Genomic DNA, 22390 nt, shown 5'->3' on the forward strand with positions numbered 1-22390 from the left:
GAGAATGCACCATAAGCCATAAGACACATGGCGTCTTTTATTTTGAAAGGCCTTAATACGAACTTATGTCAAAAAAACAAAAAAAAAAAACAACAAAACATTTTTAAAAAAATACATGTTTCTCTTTAAAATGTTTTTATTCAATCAAAAAAATTATATATTTATTATAAAAGTAAAAATCAGAACCGTATCAAATTTGCCTAATGGGTAATATAAGACTTTGCTGCTCCAACTTGGTTTTGATCAGTAAGAAAAAGGCCCGACTGGCTCTTTTACTGCTAAAGGTAGCAGTCAATGTGTGAAGCCCCATAAAAATGTTGTTTTAAGTTGTATTAAACATCTCTCAATATATACTTAACAACTCTGAAATATAATGCAACTCATGAATGAGTTTTTTTTGTTAAATGTTTTGTTCTAAGTGCTTTGTTTAAATAAAAAAAGCTGTATCGCTCTTGTTTGTTGTTTCACCGTATTTCCTGTCATCTTCCTCTAATGGTGTTGTGTTTGGTACCTAATTACAGCAAAAGTTATCACTGTGTAAAAGGTTTTTCATACATAAACACTGAAGAATGTCAGAACAATTTGGAGCATATGCCACCCACAGTTCTCGCTCATACATTCATTACACAGCTGGATGGCTGTCACTTTTCCGGACATCACAAGAGTATGCTATAAAAACTCTAGAGCTTCTTTCACATTATGTAAAAGACGGCTGAAGAGCCACCCACATATCTTGAATAATGATTGCTTTTATGCTATTATTAACGCAAACATTAGTGACAATCAAAAGGTGGTAACGTTCTGTCTCAGTAATCGTCTTTTCTGTTATGATAAAACCTCAATCATATTAAATATATTATTTTTCAGTTTTAAATATAGGGCTACATTTCACATATAAATTTCCAGTTCTGGATAAATTGATCCAATGCTTTTTCTTGGACAGATAAAGCTGGGTGTCATCAGTATATAAGAGGACATGTACTTTTTACCGGCCTAACAAGCCTTTCATGATGACACATATCTTTTTGTGGATTTGTTGAGTCAAATATCTAACACATAATGCTTTGGTGCGCATTCTTAAAGGTGCTTTAGTAATTAAGTTTATACAGGTTTAAATCAACTGTTTTCTCTCTTCAAAAGTATTCATTTTAATCACGTCTGTAGAATGTTGTCTATGTAAAACTCTCTAAGCTCCTAGTCATCTCCAGAGATTTGAACATCAACTTCAGTTTACATTGAATATCTTTCAGCAAATCAAAAATGTTGTTTTTTTTAAAGTACAATTTAACTTTTTTTTGTAACAAAACTACTACGCTAAAGCGACCAGTCTGGGGTTTTACGGAACTAAAAAAGTTTATCTCTCCACTCAGTATTAAACTCACACACCTCCTCCACTAAACTCACTCCTATGGTTTCATAACCTCACATCAGTCCGTTCAAACCACTAGAAGTGCAGTACTGGGGTTTTTAACATTAACTAAACAACCAGAAAAGAGAAAAAACATCCCTTTCAGTCAAAATAGCTTCAGTGGATGATTCATAAGCAGCATAACGGACATTTGTCCAAATCATGACCTGAGCAGGAGGTAGGTATAAGCATAAATAAATAAATATTCTAGAGACAAGTTGAGTGAGCACAAACGAAAACAATAGTACCAAATACCACTTTGTTTGAAGATATATTTTTCATAAATGGTGGAAATTACACTGCAAATGTCAAAGCCAAGTATCAACCATTTTATGAAGCCAGTGAATAAATGAGCTCATGTCCAATTCAAAGACCGGATATACATGGAGAAACAATATGGGAATGTGACTTGTGGGTTGGTGTTAAAGCTATTCAAAGTCAATTTTTCAGCTTCACAGTTGTTGTCATCCTGTTTCAATGTCTCTTTCTCCTACATTTTCCACAAATTTAAAAAATATTTTATTTTACATTAGATTTTCTGCACTGGAATGTTTTCCTAGTGAGGTCATTCTTTAGTTGATGGTTACTTAGTCACCTGACAAATAATGGACGTTTGTTTCCAAATGGAACCACACATCTTGTTTGACATTTTCTTTTTAACCACAGTGATAACATCCTTAATGCAAATGGAGCCTGACTGGCAGATGCAACAAGCCATCTAGTGTTCACTTGTTGAACTGACCTGGCTCCATTTTCTATTTTTATTTTATTTGTAAACATGCCTCAAAAGAATGGGAAAATGTTACCTCCTGCTCCAGTGCAGCACCAACACTTTTCAATAGACATTGGAGACATTTATCATTCGTCTACACAGGCGCGTCCAAAGTCTGGCCTGTGGGTAAATGTGACCCACGTTAAGAATTCTACCAAACCGCAGGTTCCTGTTGCAATATGGGGCCCCAGAACTTCCTAAAAACTGTGTATAATTTCTTGATTGTGATACGTTGAAGACATTTTTGAAACTGTGGCAACAAACTGTGGTTTTTTGACCTCCAGAACCTTCGGGGCCAAGCAACAAAAACAACTTCATTTGTTTCAGTTATGTAAACCACTGTGGTTTGTACTTCTGAATAAGATAACTATTTGTGCTAAGTTCCTGTTCACATGATTTAAATTTAGAAACATTTATATGTATAATATGTAACATTATATTGAACCGACATTTAATGATTTTAAAAAAGTTTTTTCTTTGTAGACAAGCTTTTTATTTCATTATTAGGGTTCTAAGACTGGCCAAACGGTTGGCCCTCACATGTCGTCACCTCACCAAATCTGGCCCTCTTTTGCAAAGTTTTGGACACCCCTGATCTACATCATTCAATTCTACATTGCTTAAGCACTTTACTAATAGAAAACTGTTGCATATCAATGCAAAACTGCTTTTCTGCGCTTCAGGATCCACTGGAACTACATTAATTATAGTTGAGAAGTTATGGGAGTCCAAGGAATGTAAACGTTGGCGCTAAACCTCTGGTGTTAAAGATGTTAATGATGCATCCTTTTCAGATTTGAATGACTTTTGCTTTGCAGAATAATATTTGAGGTGGCATTTTTTTTATAGATTTCCAAACCACCTTAACTGTCATCTCTTAGTATGTAGGAGTAGTAGTTCTACAAGATCCATCAGATAGCTGAGCTGTCTGAGAGATTTTTTCCACTGCTTGCATTTGCAATCTTAACTGTTTGTTCACAACCCACAGCTTGCAGCCATAAGTGAGGTTATGAACGTAGGTTGAGCGATAAATTAAGAGCTTTAACCTTCAGACTCATCCATCTTTTTACCACAAGTGATGGATACAATGTCTGGATTACTGCAGACGCTGCATCGATCTGTTGGTCAATCCCACACCATCCTTTCTCCTTCGCTTGTAAACAGAATGCCCAAACTGCACCACCTGTGGAAGTGAGTCACTTCGTACCTGAAAAGGGCATATCATCGCTTCTCTGGCTGAGAACTGTTGCCTGATACTTTGAGGGTGCTGATTCTCTTTCCAGACTGAATCGTTCCAGTGAGAGCTGGGGGTCATGACTTGGGAATGCCAAGAGGACCACATTACAGAATTCTAAAGCTCCCAAAGATCCATCTCTGGAATCTGGCTGCATCCGCACACTCTGTCTATGAATTATGAACAGAATCGATGACAAGTCCAACTGTCAGCAGGAACCACTTTCACTGACCCGCCAAAGTTCTTCTATATTTGTAAAGGTATCAGTTGGTCCAAAACACAGACTATATTATGTGTCATATATTAATAGATATTTAAGGACACAATTAATTAGTTCACAAATATATTGTAAAAAAAAGATTGGTTCCTTGTAGGATGAAGAGTTTTTTACTTGTCTGGTTAAGTAGCTTGGTAAGAAAAAAAAGTGAAAGCCTCGTGTGTTACACAGATTTTATTGTTATGCTATATAAACTTTACGTAGGGGGGCTGGGGGAACATGTATACATATATACCCATGTTTTTATTAGAGACAAAACCTTGTTTTTATTCACTATTTTATTTTTTCTCCGTATATGAAGTATTAGACTAGAAAAATAAAAAAGGTAAGTGTGTGAATGAGGAGTGGTGGGTGAGGTAAAATTCTGGAGTAAGAGAACAGGGAGGGGGGAAATCATGATGGAGGGGGTGAACAAAAGTGAACCAAAAACTGGGTAAGACTTTACGAGAATGTAAGCTTTATTAACAGTTATCAACGCATACTTATGCATTATTGTACCATTAAATGTCTTCACAGACACTTTTATGCATTACTTTGGATTACTAAGTGTATTATTTAATGCATTGCCAGCTCAGTGGCCTTGTGGTAGAGTGTCCGCCCTGAGACTGGAAGGTCGTGGGTTCAAAGTCATACCAAAGACTCTTAAAAATGGGACCCAGTGCCTCTCCGCTTGATACTCAGCACTAAGGTGTTGGACTGGGGGGTTAAACCACCAAATAATTCCTGAGCGTGGCTGTGTCTGCAGCTCACCGCTGCCCCAGGGGATGGGTCAAATGTGGAGAACAAATAGTGGGACTTTAGCTTTAACTTTAACTTTATTGGTTAGCAGTGAACTCGTGTTTATTATTCAACCTTACTTAATGGATAATAAATCATAAATAAAAGTTTCCCTATGCAAAACAAAGGCTCAATGTTAACAACGTTGGCAAAAGGGTTTAATCTTTATGCACAACAAGACACATTGACACTCTCAAGCACCTATGCAAACACACATAAGCACACATAAGCATTGTTAGCACAAACCCTTGCTTATTTCATGCAGATGCATAAACTTATCACCTATATTGATCAAGATTTATCTCTTTGTTGACTGTAAAAAGGCAACTTTATTAGAGATTCGTGACAGATATTAAACTAATAAGTTGTGTAAAGTAACTATTTCTTCTAGAAAAAACATACAAATCGAATATTTTAGCATCAAGTTACGTTAAAGTTGTAAGTTTTACTATCTGCCTACAATGTTTTATCAAAATACTATAATCGTTTGTTATTTGGTGACAAATAGTGACAGGTGATCCTTGAAAAACTCTGCATTTTCCTTCAAAATGCTCCAAATGTTTGAATTTACTCTTTCCGTCAAGGTTTCATTGACACTGACAAAGTGCACAGCACACAAAAGCCACATTGTCTACTGTCACAGACAGTGTGCAGTACACAATCACACACAAAAAAGTCCCCTCCTGCGTTAGTCTGCAACTTTCCAAACTTAAGAAAGAAAACAAAAGGGAGCAAATATAGAAGGAAGTGCTCTCCATTGTACCTCTCAGGATTCAATGTCAGACGCAGAAAACCTTGACTGTTGGAGCAAAGACCAAGAGCTTCTCGTGTTGTGTTTGTGAACCTTTTGTGCCGTTCATTCACAAAGAGAAAAGACTGCAGGGAATGGAGAAAAGTGCCAGAATGAGCACTTTATTGCTTTCATACCAGGGTTGTTGGACAAAATTAATATATATTCTTGTCCAACTCCGAACCAAGGCTTCGATTTATTACTTTTTTCATGGCCCTTTTTAGTTTTCTAATTTTTTTAATCCAGACTTTCGTGAACAAAGAATGTCAAATGTACAGAAAAGGTGGTTGTTTCTATCCATCAGACATGGGTATTGACTGATCAGAGTCCACAGTATTAATGTTCAGTCAGAAACGACTGGATGGAGCATCCCTCAGCCTTCCTTCCTTTCCTTCAGGAGATGCCCGCCCCCTCAGAGAAGCTGCATCTTAGAGTGTGACTAAATGATGAACTCGTTTACAATAATTTGATGAGATTGGGCCAGATGATGCAAGGGAGAGGACTGCATTGATAACGCTCCTCTTGATGTCTTACGCCTCATTATGCCGCCTCACAAATGATCTGCTCGACACCTACGTCTTCTTTGAATAACATGCTCCTAGCTCAGGGTGGAACATGTGCAACCTCAGAGATGTGCTTCAGGTTCTGAAGGAGTCATCCTGGGGAAGAAATGACCTGCTAACACCTCATTTCAATCCAGAGGGGGGTCAGGGACCTCCACACTCCTCGCCCTCTGAGGCCGCTGTCCCCGCCCCTCTGTCTGCCCTTCCTAGAACGCATGGCTGAACTCCTGGGGCACCATCCGCCCAGACAACCTAGTTTGGACATCACTATGCCTTAAGCTGACGCTTCATTAGAAATCCATCACAAGCGCAGCCTTAGAAGCCCCTAATAACCAGCCTGGCCTCTTGTCAGGCAAATCCCAGACACAGAAACTTGCAGATCTTTTGTACCAGTGACAATATAAATATCCATATGTCAGTTAATTTAAATCACATTGCTTTGAAAGAACTTATGCAACACTGTCACTGAATACCTGACAGGTGTTGAGGTGACAAATTAGGCAGGAAGGAGACTGAGGGGGAGGCTCGGTGGTGTTTCACAGCCAAAGAATTTGACATCAATCTCAGCTGGTAAAATCTTTCTAAAATGCTGTCAGAAGCATTCGCAGGTATTGGTGCTTTCCGATGGCTTTGGGGATCACTAAAGCGCAACTTTCCTTCACAGGATTTTTTATAAAGCTAGAAATGGAGAAACTACTGTGACCGTGTCACTGACTACATCAAAAAATTTCAAGAACATTCACATTTTTTGGAATTAAGATGTTTTTTTTTCAAACCCTTTAACGAAATCCACAAAATATTTTTTGGGCAACGTCACACTTTTTACTAGATATAGATATAGAAATTATGATATGTCAGGTATTTGGTAAGTTTGGATCGTGCTAATAAGATATCAAAACAATCTGGGTATCAAACATAGTATGAATGATCATAAAGAGTTATAATTTTTACATCACATTTCTTAAAAAGAAGAAAATCCTTGGTGCTACAGACCCCCTATTAAGCTTTTCAAGGATTCAAGATCTGTTCTTTAGACGTCTTTTTGGATGATTGCTTGATCCTTGAACCTCTGTAGTCCGACCACAAGCTTATCTGTTCTATTTCTGTTTTTTCTGTCTTTACCAGATGCTCTGTAGTGACATTCTTTGACAAATCACTGGTTGTGCAAGAGAAAGCCCCTTTCGTGTAACAAGAGATTTTTCTAAGAAATGTAGATGCAGTTCTATTGGCGGAGGCTGGGGTGGAAATAATCAGCCCCCAACTCATCTATGGAAACGATTTTTCTTTAAAGTCAGCATTTTTTAATTTGGTTAAATAATTTGCTATTTTGTTGCAAACCAAGATTTCTAACACTTTATTAAACAATAACTTTAAAAATGTCAGTTGTTTAGACTCACTTGTAAGAACTTTTCATTATTCCTTAAGTGTTTTGTTCATTTTTTTTTGTAAAAAATAATATAACTACTTTTTCTTTTTCACAACATTACAGGGCTGAGGAACCACACTGTTTCCAAGCAGGGGGCTTCACCTCAAGTAGAATTAGTCGCTCGAAAAGAGACAGTGGAAGACCTTGATTTGAGGTTTCCTTGATATTATTTTTTGACCAATTCATGACTTTTCCTTTGCTGGAAGACCCAACTAAAGCTTCAGTCACAGGTGGAAACGAGCTGTCTAAGGGTGAAAAATGGGCAAACTTGAAGATCACTTGAAGATCATAGACCACTCCGTGAGGCCGTAGAACAGAAATAGTCATCAACGCTTTCTATGGGCATGCTGCAGGCGACAGCTAAAAACTGCTCCGGCCTACTTCCGGTGGCTCACCTGACTCAAACTTGTGAGTCGTGACACACAAGATTTGAGTTGCGACCCACAGCCATGACCTGTGACCAATGAGCCAGCTCACTGAAGCTTCAATGCAACTGAAGCTTTCATGCAATGAAATTGAGCATCGGCCCGCCGTTTGACATGGTGGATTCATTTTGTCTCATAATATTATCCCGTAGTTCTCAGTAGAGTGAGTTTTGTTGATAATAGGCATCCTACATGCACTTACGTATCATGTGCACACCCCATGCGTGCAGCTTTTGCGTGCATTATGCAGTCAATAAGGAGTCAGTACGTGCACTTTACTAATGACTAGAAAATGGCATAAGGGCACCATACTTTATAAGTACGTATCACCTAGTCTCCCCTTCCTGCAGCATTTACTCATGATCAGTAGGGGCCAATCACAATGACTAGAGTGTTGTACACTGTACAAAAGTATCAACTCAAAAACCCACAACGCCCGTAAGAGTCAATCTCAGTACAGGTGCAAGTGACTAAGGCTTCAGTTTGCTACACAGTTCTTTGGAATATTCCTAATAAAGTTAACCTATTTGAAAATTCATGCTTCAGCAAAACAAACAAAGGTGACTTTGTGCAGTTTTCACAAATTTAAGGTTTTATTCACATAAACTGTCTTTGAGCATGAAACCCATCGAATAAAGTTTCATTTGAATCCCCCATGGATGAGGTTGTGTGTTTTTTTACACTAACCACAATGTAAATCCCAATCAAATCTCTTCATTCTCGCTGTGCTTTTAGGCACTACAGCTCTACTAGAGCTTCGATCTATTGGGGATCTGTTGTCCAACCATTTCTCCTGCCCACAACCTCTCTGACATTCCTGTATCTGCTTATCTTCAAACTTCTCAATCTATCCTTTTCTTCCCATCAAAGCATTTTATCTCTGACTATCTGTGAGTAAGCGGATCACAGAGCATGAAGAGATAACAATGAGAATTAAGGGAGCTGCAGTTTGATGAGTTGCCATTTATATAGTAATCTACTCTTATTTTGTCTCTTTCTGTTCTCTGTCAGTCATTTCCTTCTCTTTCAATCCTGAAACAAAACTGGAAAGTCGTGTTTTGAGCGCCATCAGCCATGCAGATGAGTGGCGCTTCCTTTACCTTAATTAGAGCTCCCAGGAGAGTTGGTCTGAGCTGCAGAAGCGTGAGATACCGCAGAGATACCTTTCATTAAGCCCGAGCCAACATGTGCACAGAGGCTCCGGCACTGCACACTGTTTTAACAGTGTAATTATGAACAAGTGCTCAGCTACAGCTCTGAGTGATCTGTGGTTAGACGGCGTGGTAAAATGTGCTACTTTTATGGTCAAAAACACACATTTCAACTGTAAATCTTTAAGAAGTTTGCGTTTTTTTAAACTTTTTGATTTTATCCATTTTATCCAGATGCACTAAAACTTTTTATGCCGTCTTTATCCTGTCAATTTGATCTAAATAATGAAGCATCTTCAGCTATTTATTTATATTATCTGACGCAATTTGAACTATTAAAAGCAATAGAAAAGTAACTGTGTACTTTTACAGACAGCCTGCCTCTGCTCTTGAACTATTTGTCTAAGCACATTTTTTTCTCAATGTTTTGATGTCTTTCACATATATGTACAGACAAATTCTTGGACTTTTTTCTAGCTTAGTTGATTTTCATAAAATATTAACCGCATTGGTAAATATTTTAATACCAACCTCAGTGTATTTTAGTTTATCCAGAAATCTATAAAAGTAAAACAATTGTGTAAAATGTTTCTTTATGAGCAGTGTGTTCACTCACTGTATATTTTTAATGTTTTGTCTATTTAAAATAAGATGAGTTCTGAGTGTGAACGTATTAAATTTAATAAAGTTTAAAAATATACTTTATTTTGTTAAACAATAATAAAACAAAACATGTTTTACTGTGTCAGACGGTAAGGTTAGCACATGCTTTTCAAAAATAGTATTTTTTTAATGATTTAAAAACTAAGCAAGAGACACGTTAAAGTGTATATTCCAATAAAATTGACAAAGCAATGCAGAACAACTTATGGGGCTACTAAAAATAATTCAAGGTTTTAAATTGTCTTGTTGTTTTTTTATCATTTATATTTATTAATGTTTCTTTTAAATAAAGGCATAAAACATTTTAAAATATTTTATTTTGAAAAATATATAAAAAAGCCACAAATTTCTGGCGATTTCATCCTGTAGATTTTATTTTTGGCAATATATTCGCAACACAATCTATTAATTTAAATATTTTGAATATTTGAATTTAAACTTTTTTTTCCAATTATTATAACCAAAGATTACCCAGTTATTCAGTAGAGGATTTGGAGTATTTGATCCCATGCTGATTTTGTAGGTTTGACTGCCTAAATAAATGGCAGAGTATCATCCTATTGGTTGGTTCATCTAAACAGTGAGATAGAAAAACAGAAAATCAAGAAATCCACTTTAAAGATTTTATATACATTTGTTTGCATATCATTGTGGGAATTAAGTATTTGAACTCCTTGTAACCTTTAGCATACAGTTACATATGCCCAAATGCCACCGAGCAAAATCCTAAATGCAAGTTTTTCTGGCAAATTCGGCAATTGGCCACATGGCGGCATTTGTAATTAGGAAGAAGCAGTCGCATTTTTGCACATGTTGCTGATGTTTTAAGAAAAAGTTCAAATTTGATGGCGACTGGACTATTTTTCCCTAAAAGTTGACAAAGTTGCCGCCTGGGCACACTTTGATGTCAGGCGGTGGAAGTCAAGTGACGGGTGGGAATGACGCCATTGCGAAATCGGGCAACAGTTGGGCGGCTACAGGTCGAATCGCCGGTCGGCAGCTATTCATTTCAAGTGCCACCGGCTGCCAACCGCCCGGTAGCCCTGGTGTATATAAAAAGTGGGCCCTTCTGGACGCCTGACTGCCGCTGTCTACATTCATGAGCATGCCAATGATTTAAAAAAAAAAATCAGGCGGAATCTTGAAGATTTTGCCAATGCTTTCCTTTGGCGTGGTGGCAGTTGTATTTGTGACCATAGCATAAGAGTTCTAGTTCACACTGACTGTTATATTTCCTGACACTGAACTGAAGACACCTGTTTAAACTAATCACCTGTATAAGAGACACTTGTCCACAGAATCAGTCAGACTCCAAACTCTAACATGGAAAGACTAAAGAGTTTTCAGTGGATTTGAGGGAGAAGATTGTAGATCTACACAAGACCAGAATGGACTACAAAACCATCAGCAAGGAGCCGGGGGTTAAGGTGACAACTGTTGGTGCAATAGTGCCAAAATACAACCACACGACCATCAAGCTGGGGCTCCAAACCAGATCTCACAACACATTCTCATTCCCAGGTCGTCACATTTAGATGTTTGGTTAAAGACCCCTCGGCATCACTTTTTGGGTGTCCCCAAGTCGACGTCTTTGAACGTGCTAGCTGTTCCAATTGAATCACGGGTCCCCGACCCCTGGGCTGTGAACCGGAGCCGGTCCAGTACCGCGATGTGGAGTGCACCCGTACCCGAAACCATGTACTGGTACCCTAACCCGGCGCCAGATGTGGTACTAGATGGGGGACCATATGTGGCATCGGACCCGAACCGGCACCAGATGCGGTACTGGGTGCGAACCGTTACCAAGTTAGGGTACCGTTACTGGACGCATCCTGAGGACCAGTCTGTGTCCGGTACTGCGTTCCGAAGGTTGTGGACCCTTGGTTTCACAAACAGATAGTACGTTAAAAAAGGAGTTGGTCAAGTGAGTGACGCGGAGGGGTCCTTAACCAAACGTCAAAATGTGACGACTCTGGGATGAGAATGTGTTGGCTCTGACCTGGTCGGGTTTCCATTATCATGAGATGCAAATTCAATTCTTTAAAGTTCGTGAGTTTCTTTGTGATTTTCTCTCACTGTTCAAATGAACCACTAAGTATGACAAACTGTCAGTTTCTTTTAGAAACCTTTAAAATCAGCAAGGGATGAAGTGTTTACAAAACCAGTTAGGTCCAAACAATTCTATTTAGACAACTGACTGATTGGGGGCTTGTCCGGGATTTAACCCCTTTATTGTTTTGGGTATCTGATGGTTGGTTTCTATGCGTCCTCGTTGCTCTCTGTTGGGAGTAATGGCTTTCAACTTGGATGATTTTGTTCTGGACCCACAGCTGCACAAACTGGATGAGTGCACTAAAGCAGATCTATTAATCATTGCCAAATCTAATGTCTGTATTTCGGCTGTGACTCGCAAGCGTGACATATAGTTAATTTTAAAAAGATACCTAGCAGAGCAGGGAGTCCTCTGGTACAGTGTGTCCAGGGGGTGATGATGACGGAAGTGGACCCACTGAATTTCGTGGAAAGTTAGAGACAGGAAATAACTGGAAATGACTTTTTCATTCAAATTTTAGAAAAAAAGAGCAACAATTAAAAAAATAACTTTTCTGGATTCTCTGAATGATGTGTCACTAAATCAAATTTTTAATTTTGCATTAGAAGTTTTGTAAAAGTGTTATTGGAGATTCAGAAAAATACTTTTTGTTTGAGTTGTCATTACGCATGCGCAATACGAAACAAAACGTCTTAAGTGCCTTTTCAGAGGTGTCGTAAAGTGAAACATTTCAACTAATTGCCGTTTCCTCTTCCTCTCAGTCCCCTTTAAACTGGGAGGTGCTGCTGCGCTCTCCCTCCTGCCCGGGCGCAGTGCCGCGCTCCGGGAGGGGGGCGGACAGAGAGTTCGGGGCTGGTGGAGAGCGGAGTCAGAAACCTCCCCGGAGGGGGCCCCATGTAATTCGATGCATGCTGTTAAAGCTTAGAGCATATTGTCTTCCCTTTTGCTTACCAAGCCTCCACCCATACACCAACCCACCCGGCCGGGCCCACCCTACATTTAGCGGATCATGTGACTCGGGGTAAGTCATTTGCAAGTACAACAGTTCACTGTGCGCTCCCATTCATTTCCTGAGAGAAGCGAGTGAGAGAGAGCGCGCAGCTGAGAGAGAGGCAGAAGGGGAGGGCGCCGCGCTCACACGCACACGCCGTCACGAGCGCTCCAAACACGCGTCCACGGAGAGGAGGAGACGAGACGGAGAGGACTGGAGGACGGAGAGCAGCCTCCGAGTCTCCGCGGCTCTGCAGCTTCTGACCAGGTCTGTGGGTTTTCGCAGCAACGCGCGAGCGCGCGTGCGTTCAGTCAGCTGTCACTGCGTTCAGAGCATGACAACTCCGATCACCTGTGCGTCCGCCGTCCGTCAGGGGGGAGGGGGGGACGGAGCCTCTGCGTGGTGGGCTTTTATAGTGACTGTGATGGAGGGGGGGTTGATTGCGCTCAAAGTGAGACTGAGCATCTTTGGCTTCTTCTTCTTCTTCTCACAACTCAGCAGCAAGTTCAGAAGGAAGCAGAACAAGAGAGTTGTAGCAGACTGGATGCGGTGTGAGGGGGGGTGACAATGAGAGGGGGCAGGGAAAAGTTTAGTGCTTGTCAGAGTTGGTAAGTTCAGGGAGTTGAGAGTGTGTGGAGATGGGGCAGTTAGCAACGGGTTAACCATTAGGAGGCTCGGGTAGCAGAGGAAGGACACCGGGGTGTGTGTGTGTGTGTGTGTGTGGGAGGGAGGGAGGGTTGCAGGGGTGGTGTCTTGGATGTCATCAGTGGCGGCGCTCTCACTTCCAGGGTAATAGTCATTGGTATTGATGGGTGGCTGTCATCCAGGCAGAGAGCCACCGGGCTGGGGGAGAGTGGCCGGGGGCTGGCCCTTGGCTGTTATTTTCAATTACAGGGGACCAGGGCAGAGCTGACAGCAAAGGCATTTGTACATCCAATGAGGAAGAGGAGGAGGAGGAGGGTGAGAGTTTGTGTGTGGAGGGCTGGGTGGGCAGAGGAGAGTGGGAGGGAAGGACAGGGAAAGTAGGAGGCAAGCAGGGAGGGAGTGGGGGGAGGGGGGGGGGTATCACTGGCCTGTGCTGCTGGGTTTGATGTGGAAACTTCGCTCTGACCTCTGGGACTTTACGATCACTATCACCTTTGTCCGCAAACTGACTTCTCATCCGTAGAAAGTCGTCTCATCAATAAACAGTGGAAGTTTCACCACTGCTGTTCTTCAGACATTCAAATCTAATAAAAATTGGGATAATAATAGAGATGTTGGTCTATCTGTCTCTGCAGTAGGTTGTGGATTTTGCGTGTGTGTGAGTGAATAGGACCCCCTGTAGCTCCTGGATGTTTGGCGAGGGAGATTAGCGCCTGTTTAAAGTCTCGCTTAAACCCACTCGCAGGGATCCGAAAACACTCTCAGCACCTCTACACGGCACTTTGTGTGTGAGCCAAAGCAGAAAAAGCACAAATATTTAAAGGTGCTTTTTTTTGGGGAGGGTGTTAATACTAACGTGATCTAGTTTCCTCTTATCTGATGCAACAGAAATGGTGGAGTGATGAAATAGTAAAGTCTCCTCTATTTACGGCATCACTGAATCACGTCTGTGGTCAAATGGAAGTTTCATTCACATCGTTTAGGGAGTCTCTGCAGTGAAAGCAGGGGTCATGACTTCATGAAAAACTGTGAAAGTTTGACACAAAACAGTAGGAGTGTTACCATTTACTGACGTAATTGATAAATCAATTTAATCAAATCAGATTGCAGGAAAATCCACATTTAGTCAACATTAATTCTGCACAATAACTGGAGAATGTATTGTCATCGTGTAGTCGACAGTCATTTTGACTACTATTTAAGTTGTGTTGACTTTTATTTTATAAAACTTTTGCATTAATGTAAAAATAATGTATTAGTAGTTTTTTTCTTTTTGTATCACCATTGCAATATTGATCTCTAAGTTTCCTTCATGTAGAGCAGCCGCAGTCAACTCTATTTCCTTCCAGTTTCTATTTTTAACCAAAATGTAAGTAAATCTATCAGGCTTTTTTTTTAAACTTCCTTTTTATGTACTTTCTTTAGTCTATACTGAGTTGCAGAGGTGAGTGCTGCCCATCCTAGGAGCCTTATTGTCATCTTTTACCTCTAAATTAAGAAGCTGTTGCCATTCAGATTTCTTCACTTGTGTTTAAAGTTGAGCGATTAGCTTAGTGAGAGGTAAAAATCACAGGAAAGGCTGTGTACCGCACAATAATGAAGAGAATAATTGAGCAATTTGATTATGTTTTTGCACGCTCATACAAAAATGTAAAAAGTTGATGAATTGTCAAAGAATTGATGAATTTGTCCTAAATTAAGCTCTGCAACGGACTAGCGACTTGTCCACCTACCCCACCTTTGAATGACAGTAACTGGGAAAGTCTCCCAAAGGGGATTCAGAGGATTTAGATGATGAATAAATGGATAGAACTACCATCCAACTGAACATTTTTGTGAAAACTGACCTTATTTCTCTATTTTAAACAATTTAATCCAACTAAATATTTATCAAAACCAAATAAGTTGCATTTAGGGACAACTTGAGGCCAGATGGTCCTATTTAGTTTGGATATGCCCTGAAAAGTATCTGGAACTCTGTAAATTCATTATATCTGATATCTGCATTTACTTTAATGTGTTTTATCTTAATTCACAGCTAATTTAATAACATTTAGATGAAGAAATAAACCATATAGATAAAACCACCACGAAATTAAAGCAGCAAGAATTTAATGACACATCATGACTTTCAAATTGGTTGATTGTGGCTACTCTTAATCATTGGATGGCTGTAGATCAGAGGTTGTGGGTTCAAACTACAGGCTTGTCGATCACTGTCCTTGTGCAAGACAGCCAACCCCACTGTCTTCTAGCTTCACCAAACCTGTATCTGCTAAATGTGCATACAGTAATGTACTTTTCTCTCTTGTTCATGCTCTCAAAGTTCAAACTTTCAGAGAAAATATTATAGATTGAAAACAAAGAAGATTTATGTAGATGTGGCAAACTGAAGGCATTCTGTACAGTAGACGGTAGACGGAGGGAATCGACTTACAAGGTTGACAGCCAATCAGGATGCAGAACGCAGTGTGTTGTACAAAAACAAGTAAAAGCATGCAAAACAGCGAGACCGCGAAAGTGGAGCCACAGTACAACCAGGAGCCACCGAAGTGTAATCTATGTGGCATGAGGCTGCCCTCAAAGCTTCCAGTCTGCATTATGAACTCTATATTAAGTTTTAGTTCAATTTCAAAGTCAAACAAGAGGCTTTGCTGCATTTCTTACAACATTTATACCATCTTGTTTCACTCCACAACTGCATTAATCTCCTGCTGGAACCTCCATCCCTTCAACCCAGGACAAGGTCTATGGGTTTATGATAAAGATCAGTACAGGTGGTGGAGGGGGACTCAATTAAAAACCCATTCACCTTCAGACAGACTGTCTATCAACGCTGCTTTACCGGAGATTTTAATTGCTTGGCAAGTTTTCCCTCATCTTCTATCAGCCACAAATCACAAATTGATCTCCCGTTGAGAGATTGGATCTTCCAGGAGGGCGTGGCGTGTTGCAGTTGGTCATACTAACAACACGTAGGCACTTATTCATATTCAGGAGGATGGGATCGTCAGCATTACCCCTAATCAGCTGGGTTAAGGGCTGGCATATTGAGTGACTGCTCATTGATTGGAGTGGGTGTTGTGGAGTGTATCGGCATTGATTGCAGATAGACTGCAATATAAGCTGGATTTATGAGTCTCTAACTGTAAACTGAGGCCAGAGGAAAGAGTGGAGAGTCAAAAAGGTCCCCTCTGGTTTTCGATTTTAGAACATCCCGTCTCCAGGAGTCCTGAAGCTCCTAAGCATGATAGAACTGAAGCTGGAGAGTCTTTTGAGCGCCTGTGCTGCCATTCGCCTGTTAAAATGTTTCCTGCCTGTGTGTTTTCTCAGGTGGGCTCAACCTTTGACCCCAGCCTCCAACCCCCGTTTGTTTACCCGATTGAGTTAAGGCACACAGAGCGCCGCAAATGTGTGTTTAGCGACTGACAGAAAGTGTTGTGCAACTGCCAGTGACTCTACAATTGAATGTGTAAACAGTGAGGAAAGGAACACATAAAGAATTTTGCGATGGAAAAAGCTTCTGTGGACCACATGAACTTTGTTAATCTGAATGATCAGGAGACAAGTTCTGCCTGTTGACTGTTTATGAGGACTAGACCAAGTGGGCGTGGCCATAGAAAATGGCTCCAATGAAATTAAGTCAATCAGTTGCCATTTTTTTATCATTCAAAAGCTGACATGTTGGAGTTAGATGACATCAGTCCGAGTCATCAGTTCTATGGGAACTAGAGCTGGGAACTCACGATACGATGCGATACGTGACACATAGCTAACGATATCGATGATATCGCGATACTGCAGTAATCGCTAAAAATGTTTCTAACAGGGCTGCACGGGGGCGCAACTGGTTAGCGCTCTTGCCTCACAGCGAGAAGGCCCCGGTTCGACTCCCGGCTGGGACCTTTCTGTGTGGAGTTTGCATGTTCTCCCCGAGCATGCTGGGGGACTCCGGCTTCCTCCCACCGTCCAAAAACATGCTTCATAGGTTAATTGGTGACTCTAAATTGCCCCTAGGTATGAATGTGAGAGTGACTGAGTGTGTGATTGAGGCCCTGTGACGGACTGGCGACCTGTCCAGGGTGTACCCCGCCTTCGCCCATCAGTGGCCGGGATAGGCTCCGGCACCCCCGCGACCCCGAACGGGATGAAGCGGTCAAGAAAATGGATGGATGGATGGATGTTTCTAACAACTCGCATTACATAGAACAACACATATGTTTTGGGAAACATATGTTATCAGAGTTAACTATAGTAAATATGAACAGCAGTCCTACTATTTAGTGCAAAATTGTTGTAAACACTAAAGCAAAAATGAAATAATTCAAGTAGCTGCCAGACACATTGGTGCTCACGACAGCCAGTCTTGAAACATGCACCCCTTATCTACCTCTGAAGGAACGTCACACCAAAAAAAGAAAAATATAACGTTTTACAGCCTCTTTAAAGGAATGTAAAAGATCAAAACTTGGTGAGAATCCATCCAGAATCAATTGCAGGACTAAATATCGCGATATATCGCAATATCGATATTTTGGCACACCCCCAATGGGAACCAAGCTTTCCAATCAGGAGTGAGCATGTTGGATGACCACGCCTCTTCCACTGAAAACATGCTTGAGAATCTGTGAAATATTTTCAACTTTCACGAAACTATACTTTTGTTGAGGCGTCTGATTGGTCAGTTTATAACTACAACTTATCACTACAAAAAGCATTAAAAATGAGTATAATTTAAAACATGATAAAAAAACGGTTTTAGAGTAAGATTGGTTATTCTGACAAATAGAACGGCAGTAATAGCTATTTATTTTTCTATAGAAGTCTCTGGGATTGTGGTTTCTTGGTACTTCAGGGGGGAGGGGTCACTGAATGGATCTGCTGTGATGTCCGACTTAAACGATAGCATCTTCACAGCTGCACAGTCAGATCTTTCTGGCAGTGACTCAGTTTACAGAGCTCAACCCCAGACTCTTGAGTTTGACGTGTTTCCTCGGCTGGGTTTGAAAGGTGTGCCAGGAGAACGACTCAATCTGCGCAACATTTCCTGTCTCGCTGCATGTCATTAGCTTCATCTAAATAGGGTTGGTGGACCAACGGAAGGAGAAAGGAGAAGGGAGAGGATGGAGGAGTGTTTGATGTCAGCGCTTGTTTTTTTTTTTTTGCAGAAAATGGTTTGCAGAGCCTGTTGTGAGCTGCATGTCAGTTTAGATGCCTTCTGCAGACCTGCGTAAGGAAGCGGCGCGTACGGCTGTGAACTTTTCTTCCTCGTGGATTGTAGGTCAACTGTAAGAAAGAGGACGTTATGTGAACGGCATGTGGAATCCATTTTGGGAGGCTTTCTCCTGACTCTTTGACTCCAGCGCAGGCAGATGTGAGCCTGCACCCGAGGGGGCACGTCTGTTCTCTGTTACCTGCTTCAACCAGGTATCAACAGCTTTAAAAAGGAGAAGAAAAATAATCGAAGTGAAGGCGTGGGCTGACGGACAGTAGAGCTAAACACAGCTGCTGGCTTGTGCTAAGTGGCTTTGGAGAGCTGGGATGGTCAAACCAGGCAAAAAAAAAAAAACTCTCAGAGCAAAAAAATAGCATCACTTTTGATGTAACAAGTGTCAGCATGTTAAAATGTTTCTGTCGCTCCATTATTGTCCATTTCCATATGCGGCTGGCTTGCATGTATTTTGTTGTGACAGCAGTGTCAGGTTAGGTGTAGGGTAGGCACTTTGCGATGCAGCGTTAGGAGGACTATTAAATGCTCGCCTACTGTGACCACGCTCGTCACCGCTTGTAGAACGAGAGAGAGGAAGATGCAAAGGAGCAGAAGTGTAAAGAAAAAAAAAGTGTTTGAGCTGATATTGTTTCTACGTGAGTTGTTCGCAGGAGATACCGCAGATGAGTCAGTGTCGGGGCCTGCGCATCCTGGCATTGTACAGTTAATGTAGAACATCTAGGTCGATCTTTGAGAGTGCAAGTGAGCGCACATGTGCTGTGATGCATTCAGACGTTTGGGGTAAGTAGAATGTACACAGTGCGTATGTTGGGGGAAGGGGGCACCGCATTCAGGCACACAGGAGGGACATAAGAGTCCATACATGCTCTAGAGGAGCCTAAGGGGATAAAAGGCAGAAGCTTACTCATAGAGTCCCATTAGGACAGGAGTGTACCGTCACTACTGGGGGGTGGCTGGCTTCTGGTGGGAAAGATGCAGGTCATTGTAAGGATGCGTTTCTATTTTCACCCTTTTAAGAGACTCAACGCAAACAATCAACCTTGTAATTTCTGGCTTTTTTTGGTTGTTTTCCATTAGGGGTGTGTCAACTGATCGATTTATACTTCTACGATCCAAACAGATTAATTTGTCTAAGGCAAGTTGTTAATCGAATTGACCTATGCCATCGTTTCTCGTGACAAAATTAAATTAATTGATTACATCAATTTTGGAAAATACCATCATTACCAACACATTCTCATCCTCATACTGTCATTCGGTTAAGGACCCCTCCGCTTCGCTTTTTGGCGTTTTGGGTGTCCTCAACTCGTCGTTTTTTGATGTGCTGGCTGTTTTCATTAAATCATGGGTCCATAACCTTTGAGTCATGGACCAGAAATGGAGTGCACCGGTACCAAACCTGGTACTGGTACCCTAACTCGGCACCAGATGTGGTACCAGCACAAACAATGCTGGGTTAAGGTTAGGGTACCGGCATTGGGTTAGGGCCTGGATCAATTTATATTATTATTAACGCCCCGATGTTATTGTGTAACATCCCAATTTTGACTAAATATATATTTTATGAAGAGCAAAATATTGAAAGTTATTTAAGATGTAGGTTGATTCATTCTGGATTAATATTCCTGCCTATTTTTTCCATATTTATCTTTAAAAAGTTTAATTTTTAAAGTTTTAATAATTTTGTTTTTTCATGTATTCAGTAGATGTTTGTCCTGTTTGGCCCACGACCTACTGTGTGTTTTTGGGTTTTTGTCCCTGCGCAATTTAAGTTTGATGCCCCTGTGTTAGAGTATTGGTACTGAACGCATCCCGAGGACCAGTCTGCATCCGGTACTGCATCTGGTACCACGTTCCAAGGTTTACGGATCCCAGATTTTACGAACAACCGACACGTCGAAAAGCGACAAATTGAGGACACCCAAAAAGTGCCGTGTAGGGGTCCTTGACCAAATGTCAATATGTGAAGACTTGAGGATGAGAATGTGTTGTCGTTACAGGCCAATGTGTGGAAACACTGAATTTAGCAGACATGTGACCATACTGTGTAGTACAATGTTCTAATGATGTTCTGTTTGTATTAATTTTATGTGGAAAAACAACAGTGGGCTAAACTTTATGAGACTAAATTGTGAATGGATTGACATGAATTCTTGTTTGTTTGTTTGTTTTAATTTACACTTGATTATCGTGCAAGAAATACAGGGAGTATGGAAAATTACACATCCACTGTTCAGTACCAGGTATTTATCTGAGTCACACTGGTTAAAGTTTTGGCTAAGGATGTCCTAGGTCATTTTTAGATCAAAATGAACCAATATTAGATTAAAAACCACAAATTATGAATCGAATAGTTGGTTAAATAAATCTTCACACCCCTTCGTTTCCTGTAAAACCCATCATTTGTGTGGCATTTTTCAACCATCCCTTCTTTTTGTATTTACAATGAATGCAGTGTAGATATAGGTCTGCTCAATGTAGTCAGCTTGAAATGCTTAAGTACTGCAGTGCGGTCACCTCCAGCGAAGACCTGTGAAGTGAGAGTAAATAAGAGACCGGTACAGAGTCACTGAGTGCATTTTCTATTGATCGGCTGAAGCGACCTCTCTCTGGCTTTATCTCTCACTCGTTGAACACAGTTCAGCCCGGGGATCTTTAGGCGTCACTATAGAAATTAAAGAAATTTAAAAAACGTTGTGCTTCTATAAACCTCATTTTGAGAGTTTATAACCTTCATACGAATACATGTCTAATGAATGAGAAAAATCTAAAGCTTTTAAACAGAACGTTCATCCCCTTTGGTACAAGTGAGACGATTTTAGATATTCAATATCGTTATGACGGTAAAACTTGCATAACAAACAAACAAACATAATTTTTTTATTTGAATAAAAGTCAAGATAACTTAAATTGTACGCAAAATGACCTTTGTCTACATAGGAGGTGGGCTTATAAATAAAAGAGCTCCATTCCATTGGTTCATAAGGTGAGAGATCTGATTGGTCAAATGTGTAAAGGGTTCTATTTAATTTGCTAAATATTATGATCTGTCATTAAATTATTTAGAAATGTGCAGAAACATTTATTGCAGTTTGGGATACACATACAGTATCTCACAGGCTGATACAGCGATGGCGATTTATTGTACAAACCTAATTTTAGATGCCCAGCTCCTGACCCTACTGTGTTTTAGTGAGCAGAGCCAGTGTGTGGGGTTCCCGCGAGGTCATTGGATTATTCCTTAGTGAGACTGTTTTTAAAATGTCTCTCTAGAAGCTCTTTTGCAGGCGTCCGGTCATGGTCTTTAAACGCCACGCTCAGTCCGATTCTTGTGATGAATATTTAAGTGATTTTTTATTTTTTAATTTTTTATGATCACATCAAATTTGTCCTCAATTGGACACAAATTGTCTGAAATGGTGTCACAAATTGCTTTGACTTGGAAGTTAACGCTCACTTGAGTAATTCCACCTCATTTCAGAGCTGTCACAGTTGCAGCTTGTTTAGCTGTTTCTCTGCAGCATTTGAGGCACATGATGCAAGAGGATGTCAGACTCTTCTGTTTACCTCTCTGTGGAGTGCTTTGGAGAAGCGTGTGTTTGTGCACGCACTCTGTGTGTGTGTGTTTGCGTGTGTGGGGGTGGCTGTTTGCGTTGAATGGGCATCCATTTTCTTTGTTCATGGGCAGAGCTTCAATGCTGGGAGACCTTGTGTTCATGAGTGTCTACGTCTGAATCTAAAAAAACACACTTCATTGTGGGTGCAAGCAGAGTTCATGACGTTTGTGGGTGTGTGTGTGCGCGTGTGTGTGGCTCAGGAAGTCAGCTTTTGAAGAAGTGCATTTGACACACAGACTGACACCAACAAACCAGACAGTTCTGAGTCTTCTTTTTGCTTTGACTGTTTCCTCTTGAATCTTCGTTTCCCACAGTTTCACATGTGAGACTGCAGTGGTCATGGCGACACGGGGAGGGTCTTTGGCTTT

At 40.7% G+C, this 22390-nt stretch overlaps 1 protein-coding gene across 1 annotated transcript in view; it reads left to right on the top strand.

The window, feature by feature from the left end:
- Nucleotides 1-12347: 12347 nt before the first annotated feature.
- The window catches only part of klf12b (Kruppel-like factor 12b), a 60929-nt gene continuing 50886 nt past the window's right edge, over nucleotides 12348-22390 (top strand). The window contains exon 1 of the mRNA XM_024286780.2: nucleotides 12348-12797. The gene's annotated coding sequence lies outside the window, so the exon portion shown is untranslated. The remainder of the gene's footprint in view (nucleotides 12798-22390) is intronic.

Source organism: Oryzias melastigma, linkage group LG21 (genome assembly GCF_002922805.2).
Source record: "Oryzias melastigma strain HK-1 linkage group LG21, ASM292280v2, whole genome shotgun sequence".
NCBI classification, from domain to species: Eukaryota; Metazoa; Chordata; class Actinopteri; order Beloniformes; family Adrianichthyidae; genus Oryzias; species Oryzias melastigma.